Source organism: Schistocerca nitens, chromosome 8 (assembly GCF_023898315.1).
Source record: "Schistocerca nitens isolate TAMUIC-IGC-003100 chromosome 8, iqSchNite1.1, whole genome shotgun sequence".
Lineage (NCBI taxonomy): Eukaryota > Metazoa > Arthropoda > Insecta > Orthoptera > Acrididae > Schistocerca > Schistocerca nitens.
In genome coordinates, this window is record NC_064621.1 from 29979112 (window position 1) to 29991732 (window position 12621).

The following is a 12621-nucleotide window of genomic DNA, read 5'->3' on the forward strand; positions in this document are numbered from 1 at the left end:
CAGTTGCTTCGTTCTGATACTATACTCCAGCTTTTTGTGTCACCAATGGTACCCTGTAACATCACCAACACCGTTTGGTACTGGACTAAGCGTCGTGACGTGTTGGCGTTCCGTCTGGAGCGAACACACCACCACCTGACGGTGACGTCGCCTGCCGCTTCTTTCAGTGACGTCTGTGTGTGTGTGTGTAGGCCTACCTTGAGCAGGTAGCGCTCGGTGATGCGCTTCCCGCAGCCGGCGCACTCCCTGGGCGGCGCGCCGGCCCCCGCGCTGGCCACCGCCGCCCCCGCCGCCCCCGTCGCCGCCACCGGCCGGCCAGCCGTCCCCACGCCAACTGCCACGCCGGCCACTGCACCCGCCGCTCCCGTTCCACCCCCGGCCGCCGCCTGCTGCTGCTGCTGTTGCTGCTCCAGCGCCCCGGGCTCTGCAACGAGGCGAAAACAACAAATAACTATATAGTTCATGCTATCTTGGCGGTTGAATGGTTTTTTTACAACGTAAACAACACCGTCGTTATCAGTTTCAGATGAAAACCAGCAAAGCATTGCTGTCCAGTACGTCGACACAGCGTTCTGTTTCGATGAGAGAGGTGACAGAATTTTCGTGATCTAGAATTATTCTTAAAATATGTTGTTTGGAAGGGAAAGAAAGGGACGAGAGTCACACCTACACCCCCTCCATATGATATTTTTGGTGTTGTTGTTGTTCTGTATGTAAGCTACTTTATCAATGTCTATAGCTAACGCCTCACCATAAAATATAATTCTGCACTACTCAGAGTTTTAGTGTGCCACAAATGCGAATGAATTCAATAATAATAACAATAAAATACATAACAGGTTTTAAAATAATAATAATTATTAGTTTACATTAGTGCTTACTACATCGCTTTAACACGGCTTATACAATAAAATGTAGCTCAAATACATACATTATTTGAAATGCGTTTTGTTGAAAAGAGAAGTACACGTGTCACACATGTAATTTAAGAACTTTAATAGCAACGAATTAGTAATGAACATCAGAGAAACTAAGGAGAGAAAAGGAGCAGAAAACCAAATAAGAGCACGGAAGCTGAAGCTAAAAGCAGCTCAGCTGAAGCAACAATAGGTGAGAAAGACAAGTAAAACCCCGCTGGGATAGCTGCAAATTGTTGTAAGTAGACTGGACGAGATTTTACAGCACTCTAGTAGAGCCATAAGAGGTGGTCCGTGCGAGAACCGGAAATAGCAGGAGATAGCGGGAGACATCTGGCAGAATTCTGAATTTAAAGAAGCAGTTCTGATGAATAATAAGGCGTTTAGAGAATAGTAAAGTCTCCACAAACCAGAGCAGAAACAAAAGAAGAATACAAAGTGAGAAGAGGGAAGCGCATAATGCGGTTTTAGAGGAAACTTGGAAGTGCATAGCAAATGGATCACAGTGATGGAACAGGATAGCATACGAAATAAGAAAATACTGTTGGAATGATCAGAAAAGGGAGACAAGGAATGAGAGGGAACGTAAAAATGGTTGATACAGATGAAAAAGAGGTAGACAAGAAGTACGATCTCAAAGAGCTCTGGAGGACATATTTTGATGACTTGCTAAATCCAGACCGAGCAGTAGAGGAAGACAGAGGTGTAAAAGACAAGAGCGTGGCCTGGAAATAGAAAATCATATAAATTGTGGACCGAAATGGATGAGGCATTGAAGAACACGGAAAGAGGAAAAGCTCTTGGTTTGGCTGAACTATGTGTCGAAATAATCAAAGGAGCAGAAGAGGTGGGACTCAGTGGCTGTATAAGATTATACCAGTATATGAAAGCTGTAACGAAGCAAATGAGTAGTCCAGAAGGCTAAGATGGGGATAATCCTTCTTGTCTTCAAGAAAAGAAGACAAAGGATTTGGAAAATAAAGCTGTAGTAGCATTAACCTAAAGTGCCAGCGAGAAAACAAAAATGAACTTTTAGAGAGACGAATCTGGAGAATATTGGAAACGCAATAGACGGAAGAACATCATGGCTTCAGTACAGGAAGCTCCTCAGCAGGTCTCATATTTGCAGTGAAACAGCTACAGGAATAGCACTATGAGCGTGGGAGAGGTCTACTGATGATCTTGCTGGATTTAATGAATGCGTACTACATTGTATCCGAATGTAAAGTTTGGGAGGCACTACGCAAGAAATGGGTACAGAAATAGACTGTGCCGACGATAAAGGAATTGTTGTAACAGGGAATTGTGATTTGTGTGAAAGTGAGAGGGCAGAACAGGATGGCTGTCAGAAAGAAACTGTCTGTAGCAGGGAAGTGCACTATTCCCATTACTTTCCACAGTGGTGATGAATCATTTAATGACACAAGTGGCAAGAGGAACAAAATACAAGAAGATACGACTGTTGTTTGCCGACGATTTGATGATGTACGTGACAATGAGGAGGAAGTACAGAAGCAGTTAGATGTTTGAGAAGAAGTTGCGCTGGAATATGACCTAAAATTTAATGCAAAGAATTGCGACTGGTGGTCACAAGCAGAAAAGAAATATAGAAAAGAAATATGACACCTGAGACTATGTAAGGGACAATCTCTCTTACAAGGAACAAGACAGGTCTGCTGGGGAGTTTGAGGCTAAAGAAAGATTTTGAGGAAATCCTGAGTCATAGTGAGAAGCCTCACAACCACTAACTACGTAAGCACGTGTAGAAGATAACTGACACGATTTGGAAAAGAATGAGCCCAGGAAAATTTCAGGTACCTGATGAATGTAAATTGAAAGTAATGGTAAATTCAGAGAAGTGAACGTGCAGGGCAGGGTGATAACTTTATGAAAACTGGGAGATAAAGGATATGGAGCAAAGAAAACCTCGAGATAAGTAAGAATGTGACATATCAATCGTTTTATATACCAGTTTCGTTGTACTCTGCAAAAACCTGGTTCTTGGATAAAGTGAGTAGAGTAAGGTGAGAACAAGTGAAACGAAGTTTTTGGGAAGTGAGGTAGGAGAAACAAAAATGATGAAGATGAGACATTAAAATCTTATAGGGAACGGAGATAACACATTAAGAACTCATACAAGAGTAGATTAAGGAAGAAGGATTTTATTGGTATGATCACGCAGAAGGACTGGATAAGAGGAAGACGACGCCTAGGAAGATGCACGATGTGGAGGACCTGGGAAAAGGTCAAGGGGTAAGTTGCTCAAGGGAGTTGAAGAAAGCATTTGGAAGAATGGAGAAGATTGCATCCGAGCAGCGACAGGGAGGTGTGGGCAGCGCTGGAGAAGATGGCGCGACCTATGTTGCAAGCAGATCCTACCAGTGGCGGGAAACTGTACAAGATGAGAATTATGAATATGATGACGATGATGATGTGATGATCATTCTCACAATACTGACGATATCATAATTTACAAAACTGGAGTCCAACTGAACGTAAAGCGTAATTTTACGCAACACATCCAGACAATCTTAAACTAGGAAGTAACATGATGCACAAAATTGCCCGTACCTTAGCAGCAAAATACAAGCCCTTGCTGTATGCAGTGAGAACCTATCAAGATGCCATTTTCACGTCCATGACAGGCTACGAACCAAGTCTTTGGGAGCTCAGACATTGGTGCGTACGGAACAGGCTAATCCTCTAACAGAGACGGGTGTTCTCCTTACTCTCACAGGGGCGTTTGGCACAACGCAACCGATGCTTTACTGCTGATCCTCGGAATCTACCCAGTAGACACAATGGTGAAAAATCATCCAGGATGTTGCTAATCACATAAAGGGAAGGTAAAGAAAGTCCAATAAATCTCAGATGAAAGGGTTAGTACCAGTGGTTCAATTCTTGAACTGGAAAGTGGGCACGTGGCAGAACGACTGGGACGACAGTCTAAGAGTCGACCAGCTCTTGCTTGGCAGTGTAAACTCCAGTCAGGTTGTGGTACGTTACCTAACGAGACACGGGCCACGTCCATTAAGAAACAACGAATGGTGGACAATAATAGTGCTGCTAGCACCATTTCTCTGCATGAAAAACATGAATTTGTAAGGGTACGGTAATTACAGTCCCCCGTCCCGCCCATCCTGCACATAATCAGGATAGGAGCGCCAATTATAATAACGAAATGCTACGAGTGGATCTACTGCTGGGGAAGATGTGAATTCGAGTGCCGCCTCACGGGACATGCGTGAGTGCGTGCGTGTGCATTTGTGTGTAACCAAGACCGCAGCGACACACGGGGCAGAACCCGCAGTACCACATCAGCGCAGGTTCCATATCAACCTCGCCGACGGGCACGACGAGATGCGCGTCAAACAGGGGTGCGTAACACAAACAGTCCCAACGTCCTTGCGAGACTGTTTCATTACATTGTAATCAATCGAAACATTTAGCAACATAAAAAAATATACACGGCCTTATCAGTTTTTCACGTAGCTCTGTTATTTTGAAGACAGATCTGCAGAATACTGGTAGGGGAATGTGTAAATGGTTGGAATACTGTTTGTTTTGCTTATTTGCGCCGTCTCTTGGGAACGATCAGTTTCCGAACTGTAGAGAGTTATTCGTAAGTAGCTCGGTGGTTCTGGAAGACGTCTGCACGAAAAGTACAGCATGTCAGTGGATAGAGGCATCTCTCCAATTTTACGTTCGTAATACGCGCCGTGGATAGCTGCTGTAAGGGGGAGGTGCATCAGAACATGTAGGCAAATCATCCCCTAAGTTGTCGCATCGAGTTAGCTAGCGGCTGCAGATAGGCAGTCCAGTGACCATCGGGCCGCTCTGGCGCCTTCCCGGGCAATTCGTGTCAGCAACTTCATTGTATTGCGTGCACGTACTGACGCCTGCCATTACTGAACACCATCATCGTGTGTTCAGAACTTGGAGGGATACACTATCCACCGACATGCGCTATTGTGCTTTTAGTTTTCGCGCAGTCGTCTTCTGGAACTTCCACCACCTCGGCACGGATTATAGCAGCGTCGTTCCCCTTAAAATGCGGAAAACTAATTACCGGACGGTGCTCCACTTTATAAGTGGGTTCCACCATTTTCCTTTGCAACCTCTTGCGGCGACCTACGGTTCTGCGGTCCGGGGATTTCAAATTGTACCGGCACTGCTTCGCTTTTTGGAGGCGATAATTGAAACTTTGTAAGTACCTCTCGTATATAAACTTTTTCGTTATAATTCCATTGCGATGAGTCTTTTAAATCAGGATCAGCGTGTCAGCATAATCAGAACAGAAAGTACTAGGAGCAGCAGGAACGCTTGTAACCATTCTCCTGCTGGGCTACAGGCTTGCAGATCCATGGCTCTCTTCATAGTCATAGTTTGATTTAACTCACGCTGATTGGCAGGAAATTCCGGATGTAACATTCCAGAAGATGATGAGCAGCGGATGTTCTCTGACCGCAGAATAAATAATTATCCGCTGTGGAAAAGAAGTATAACAATCAGAAACAGTACGATCGATGTCAACTGTACGGCCCCAGTGTTTCGAGATTAATGGATACGGATCGTCTGTCTTTAATTTAATATCATACATGTCTGTTCTAATCTTATTTGGCCTGCAATTGTAATAGTCATTTGTCATCTAATGGAAATGGAAATGTCGTGTGGCTATGGCCTCCCGTCGGGTAGACCGTTCGCCTGGTGCAGGTCTTTCGATTTGACGCCACTTCGGCGACCTGCGCGTCGATGGGGATGAAATGATGATGATTAGGACAACACAACACCCAGTCCCTCAGTGGAGAAAATTTCCGACCCAGCCGGGAATCGAACCCGGGCCCTTAGGGTTGACAGTCTATCACGCCGACCACTCAGCTACCGGGGCGGACGTCATCTAATGATGAAGCGGGTTAAAACCGATCTGTGAGCAATTACGTCGGTGCCAAACATCGAGAAAATGTGCAACATCTGTACATTTGCCTTCTATATTGACTGTTTCATTTCTTTGCAACGGATTACCGCTACCAACGGTGAAACGTAAATAGTTAGTTCTGAAAATGCATGTTCCTAATGAACCTTGTTTAACTTCTTTGAACACAATGGAAGGGACTACAACATTTAACCGCTGTATCATATCGTGTTGCATTCTTGTCGTACGCTCTCGCCTACTCGCTTTAGGTAGAAAAACAGATTACCGAAGTTACTCTTCTTTATCATTGCGCTACGCAGTTTTTGTTTTGGGTCCTCTAGCGCAGGGTTTTCGCAGGACTGCAGATTTGTACCTTCAGACAAATGAAGATTACGTCCTTGCTGATTTTTGTTTTATGGCCATTAGGCCTTCAGTCAGAGGTATTCTTCGCCTAACATGTCTTTCATTGCTGGAGACATCATATGAGGCGACAAAGACTCAGAAAGGAGTTACAGTCTCGAACAAGCCAAACTGTTCATAGGTACCCAGGCAACGGTCGGTTTGTGACGCCACGAAACAACTGCCTGGGATCGTGGAGTCGCGCCGGCGTCCGCTGTGGAGCTCCTAACAAGGATGAGTTGGCACTGTTTGTTTTACGTGATAATGAGAGATACAACTCGTCTAATTTCAATCCCTCTTCCTTTTCTTAAAGTCGTTATTGTTTTTGAATTTCTATACTCTCTCTGTACATTGCAAGGCTGTGATGATTGGATTTTGATAAAACCATAGGCTAGTATGGGAATAGAAAAATGGTTGGTTTTCTGGTCCTAGTGCATGATCTGCTACTGTCGGCATTATCCGTGTTGTCCAGACGACAACTGCTGTTTTTTTTTCCTTACGGCAGGTGGCAGCGTTGTGCCTCAGGTTCCTGTGTACACCTGGCCGCATTTGCAAGACACTTGATGTCTTCTTGCTGTGGCAAGCGGCTGCCGTATGTGCATTGCAGGGTTCAAATATTCGCGCACCTTTCTTGTTTGTTTAAATCCTGTATATAAACCATGTATTGAGTACTCTGCTGATGCGATCTGTGACGGTTTTTAAGAATGGAAGGAAAACCTTCCCTCTCGCCGGTTATTTTCTCTAAAAAAAATTTACGGTGTAGCACTCTATCTGTGTCAGACTAGTCGTTTCTTGTGAAGGTAGTTCTTAAATGATCGAGCTCGCCCTCTAAATACTTTGGTTCCAAGATTCTTTTAGCCCGGTGCATCAATGTTTTATTCAGTCCTCTTTTGTGTTTGAGATTGGAATTAAGAGTTTCTGTGAAGGAATCTGTGCACGGAAGGGGGTTTTCTGTTCCATCTGAGCGCTGATGTTCTATCAGGTTTTGCTAAAACGTCTGCATCAAAAATTAATATTTGACCTCCTTCCTCTTTCTCATAATGAATTTTATACGAGAACTAGCGATCCGCCAGGACTTTGCACGGATAGCACAAACTACTTAAGGCTGGGAGACTTGCCCGGCGTAGCAGTAAACTTGTTTAGCGGCGGCTTAGCAGAGATATACATAAAAGTCATAGAACAACTGTGGGTAGCTGACTATCATCACTTTCACACAAATTTGACGATTTAAGCAGCGCAGACGTATGAGTGCTATCGGTCCCATATTTAATTAGCGTTTGTAGTGACGTATCATGGCAATGATGGGAGCCCATCATGATGTAATTGTCTTGTGACAGCCAGAGCGAGAGCACCAGCAGCAGCGAGTACTGTTTGTATAAAGCGTTTTTGTACTTATTTGCTGCGCTTAGCCTTTAAATAGTTTTTCTGGGAAAACCTAGCGTAGTTTTCGCGTCTCGTATTTCAGTGAGTGTTTCTTGATTATCAGAGTAGCTCATCAGAAGATTATCTTGGGAATTTGTCACCGTATAGAGTAGGGTAAACATAGTCATGTGTAGGGACTGTGGTTGTTGTGAGCGGACGCAAGGAGAATTGGCCACTCTTCGGGGGCAGGTGGAGGCTTTGTCTGTTAGGCTCATCGAGCTCGAGGCGCAGGCGTCGGCTCGTAGTGGCGTTGGGGCAACTGTGGTGAGACCTATGCCTACTTCGGTGGCCTTGGAATCACATGGAACCCCTGATGTCGCTGCGTCTTCCGGCAGTGAGCATCTTACCGGTCAGCCATCACTCCAGGGTGAATGGCGGACAGTGGTGGGCTCGCGCGTGCCTGGCCGAAAGGCGAAGGTGGGATCTGGCCGCGTGGCAGCTGCCTTACCCCTTTCCAACAGGTACGGGGTGCTTCCTAGTGGTGATGACATCGTTTCCGAGCCACCACAGGATGCCTCGCCTGTTGGGCCAGTGGCCGATTCTCCGGCAAGGTCCCGACAGTCACAGAGGGCGGGCCTATTAGTTATAGGGAGCTCCAACGTTAGGCGGGTTATGGAGCCCCTCAGGAAAATAGCGGGTAGGTCGGGGAAGAATGCCAGTGTGCACTCGGTGTGCCTGCCGGGGGGTCTCGTCCGTAATGTGGAGGAGGCCCTTCCGGCAGCTATTGAACGCACTGGGTGTGACCGGCTGCAGATAGTAGCACATGTCGGAACGAATGACGCCTGCCGCTTGGGTTCTGAGGCCATCCTTGGTTCCTTCCGGCGGCTGGCTGATTTGGTGAAGACAACCAGCATCGCACGCGGAGTGCAAGCTGAGCTTAATATCTGCAGCATAGTGCCCAGAGTCGATCGCGGTCCTCTGGTTTGGAGCCGTGTGGAGGGTCTAAACCAGAGGCTCAGACGACTCTGCGACTATAATGGTTGCAAATTCATCGACCTCCGTTATTGGGTGGAGAACTGTAGGGCCCCCCTAGACAGGTCAGGCGTGCACTACACACCGGAAGCAGCTACTAGGGTAGCAGAGTACGTGTGGCGTGCACACGGGGGTTTTTTAGGTTAGAGGGACCCCCCCCCCCCCTTGGGCGAAACGATAAAATACCTGACGGCTTACCAGAGAGAACATTATCATCGTTGATAAAGAACGTCCGTCCTCAGAGACCAAAAACAGGAAAAGTTAACGTAATATTGGTAAACTGCAGGAGTATCCAGGGCAAGGTTCCTGAATTAGTATCTCTTATTGAAGGAAATAGTGCGCATATAGTATTAGGAACGGAAAGTTGGTTAAAACCGGAAGTGAACAGTAACGAAATCCTAGACACAGAATGGAATATATACCGCAAGGATAGGATAAACGCCAATGGTGGAGGAGTATTTATAGCAGTAAAGAATTCAATAATATCCAGTGAAGTTATTAGCGAATGCGAATGTGAAATAATCTGGGTTAAGTATCAAAGGTGGGTCAGATATGATAGTCGGATGCTTCTATAGACCACCTGCATCAGCAAACGTAGTAGTTGAGCGCCTCAGAGAGAACCTGCAGAACGTCGTGAACAAGTTTCGTGATCATACTATTGTAATAGGGGGAGACTTCAATCTACCAGGTATAGAATGGGATAGTCACACAATCAGAACTGGAGCCAGGGACTCTTGTGACATTATCCTGACTGCCTTGTCCGAGAATTACTTCGAGCAGATAGTTAGAGAACCAACTCGTGAAGCTAACGTTTTAGACCTCATAGCAACAAATAGACCGGAACTTTTCGACTCCGTGAATGTAGAAGAGGGTATCAGTGATCATAAGTCAGTGGTTGCATCAATGACTACAAGTGCAATAAGAAATGCCAAGAAAGGAAGGAAAATATATTTGCTTAACAAGAGTGATAGGGCACAAATCGCAGAATATCTGAGTGACCACCATCAAACGTTCATTTCTGAGGAAGAGGATGTGGAACAAAAATGGAAAAAATTCAGAAACATCGTCCAGTACGCCTTAGATAAGTTCGTACCGACTAAGGTCCAAAGCGAGGGGAAAGATCCACCGTGGTATAACAATCATGTACGAAAGGTACTACGGAAACAAAGAAAGCTTCATCATAGGTTTAAGAGTAGTCGAATCATAGCTGATAAGGAAAAGCTGAACGAAGCAAAAAAGAGCGTAAAGAGAGCAATGAGAGAAGCATTCAACGAATTCGAACATAAAACATTGGCAAACAATCTAAACAAGAACCCTAAAAAGTTTTGGTCATATGTAAAATCGGTAAGCGGATCTAAATCCCCTATTCAGTCACTCGTTGACCACGATGGCACCGAAACAGAGGACGACCGAAGAAAGGCAGAAATACTGAATTCAGTGTTCCGAAACTGTTTCACTGCGGAAAATCGTAACACGGTCCCTGACTTCAGCCATCGCACGGACGCCAAAATGGAAAATATTGAAATAAACGATATCGGAATTGAAAAACAACTGCTATCACTTAGTAGCGGAAAAGCATCCGGACCAGACGAGATACCCGTAAGATTCTACAGTGATTATGCTAAAGAACTTGCCCCCTTTCTATCAGCAATTTATCGTAGATCTCTGGAAGAACGTAAAGTACCTAGCGACTGGAAGAAAGCGCAGGTCGTTCCCATTTTCAAGAAGGGTCATAAATCAGATGCGAATAATTATAGGCCTATTTCGCTTACGTCAATCTGTTGTAGAATAATGGAACATGTTTTGTGTTCTCGTATTATGACGTTCTTAGATAATACAAATCTCCTTCATCATAACCAACATGGATTCCGCAGAGATCATGTGAAACTCAGCTCGCCCTATTTGCCCAAGAAATTCACAGTGCCGTAGACACTGGCGAGCAGATTGATGCCGTATTCCTGGACTTCAGGAAGGCATTTGATACGGTTCCGCACTTACGTTTAGTGAAAAAAATACGAGCTTACGGAATATCGGACCAGGTTTGTGATTGGATTCAGGATTTCCTAGAAGAAAGAACACAACATGTCATTCTTAACGGTTCAAAATCTGCAGATGTAGAGGTAATTTCGGGAGTACCGCAAGGAAGCGTGATAGGACCTTTATTGTTTACAATATACATAAATGACTTAGTTGACAACATCGGTAGCTCCGTGAGGCTATTTGCAGATGACACGGTTGTCTACAAGAAAGTAGCAACATCAGAAGACTCGTACGTACTCCAGGAAGACCTGCAGAGGATTAATGAATGGTGCGACAGCTGGCAGCTTTCCCTAAACGTAGATAAATGTAATATAATGCGCATACATAGGGGCAGAAATCCATTCCAGTACGATTATGCCATAGGTGGTAAATCATTGGAAGCGGTAACGACCGTAAAATACTTAGGAGTTACTATCCGGAGCGATCTGAAGTGGAATGATCACATAAAACAAATAGTGGGAAAAGCAGGCGCCAGGTTGAGATTCATAGGAAGAATTCTAAGAAAATGTGACTCATCGACGAAAGAAGTAGCTTACAAAACGCTTGTTCGTCCGATTCTTGAGTATTGCTCATCAGTATGGGACCCTTACCAGGTTGGATTAATAGAAGAGATAGACATGATCCAGCGAAAAGCAGCGCGATTCGTCATGGGGACATTTAGTCAGCGCGAGAGCGTTACGGAGATGCTGAACAAGCTCCAGTGGCGGACACTTCAAGAAAGGCGTTACGCAATACGGAGAGGTTTATTATCGAAATTACGAGAGAGCACATTCCGGGAAGAGATGGGCAACATATTACTACCGCCCACATATATCTCGCGTAATGATCACAACGAAAAGATCCGAGAAATTAGAGCAAATACGGAGACTTACAAGCAGTCGTTCTTCCCACGCACAATTCGTGAATGGAACAGGGAAGGGGGGATCAGATAGTGGTACAATAAGTACCCTCCGCCACACACCGTAAGGTGGCTCGCGGAGTATAGATGTAGATGTAGATGTAGATGTAGATGTAATTAACGTGTTCACTACTAACGTAAATATTCTGTGCGAATCATGTGTGATTCGATATGTATTGTAATTTGTAGCATATCATGTCTCGGAGGCAGGCTGGATGGATCATGCCCGAAGGACACAAAGAAAGTGAAACAACAGCACATCTAAAACAAACTGTTATAAATACATAGGAGAATGGATAAGAACCAACACAAAAGAAAAGATAGCCGTAGGAAATAGAGTACACAAAATGGAAAGCTCATTCGAAATGACAAGGTATAATAAAAGACTTTGTCCTGAAACACAAAAAAAGACACTGTTAAACAGTGGTAAGGCCTCACAATGTATATGCAGTAGAAATACTTAAATAACAAGATTTGATGGTTTTGAAAAATTGGAAGGGTTGAAAGAAGAATCCTAAGGAAATTAAAGGGACCTAGAAGCAATACTAACAATAAATACAAGTTAAGATCAAACAGAGAGCTCTAACTGAAAATGGAAAAACTAGGTGATGTATTGAGGAAAAGACAACAGTTTTATGGTCGCCTACACCGAGTGGATAGTAACAGACTAACCAAAAAGATCGTCAACTTACTAAACAGCTACAGTTCCAAACCCTCATGGTTCACCGAAATTGAAAAAGATATGAAAAACACAGGAATTCCAATGGACATAATAGATAACAGAATACCTTTTAAGCGAAATAACACAAAAGGCGGGATCTCAGGAAATAAAGAGATCTGAAAAAGGAAGAAAGTGGACTCAGCAAGAAATGAACCGACACTCTCGAAGGATCAAGGAAGTGTGGGAGCAACGAAAATGAAGCAAAAGTGAAGTTGATTTATCGTATCCTGAGAAAGTGTTATTCGAATAAATAAATAAAACGCGCCTGATATAGTCATGTAGCCTGTGACAACACTCCTCTTGTAAGGTAAAGCACACATTGATTCATTGTTCAGCCTCA

General features: G+C 44.5%; 1 long non-coding RNA gene across 1 annotated transcript in view; it reads right to left on the reverse strand.

Moving 5' to 3' along the window:
* Nucleotides 1-311: 311 nt before the first annotated feature.
* The window catches only part of LOC126199001 (uncharacterized), an 869135-nt gene continuing 856825 nt past the window's right edge, over nucleotides 312-12621 (reverse strand). Inside the window, exon 3 of the long non-coding RNA XR_007540115.1 lies at nucleotides 312-424. This is a non-coding gene — a long non-coding RNA (uncharacterized LOC126199001). The remainder of the gene's footprint in view (nucleotides 425-12621) is intronic.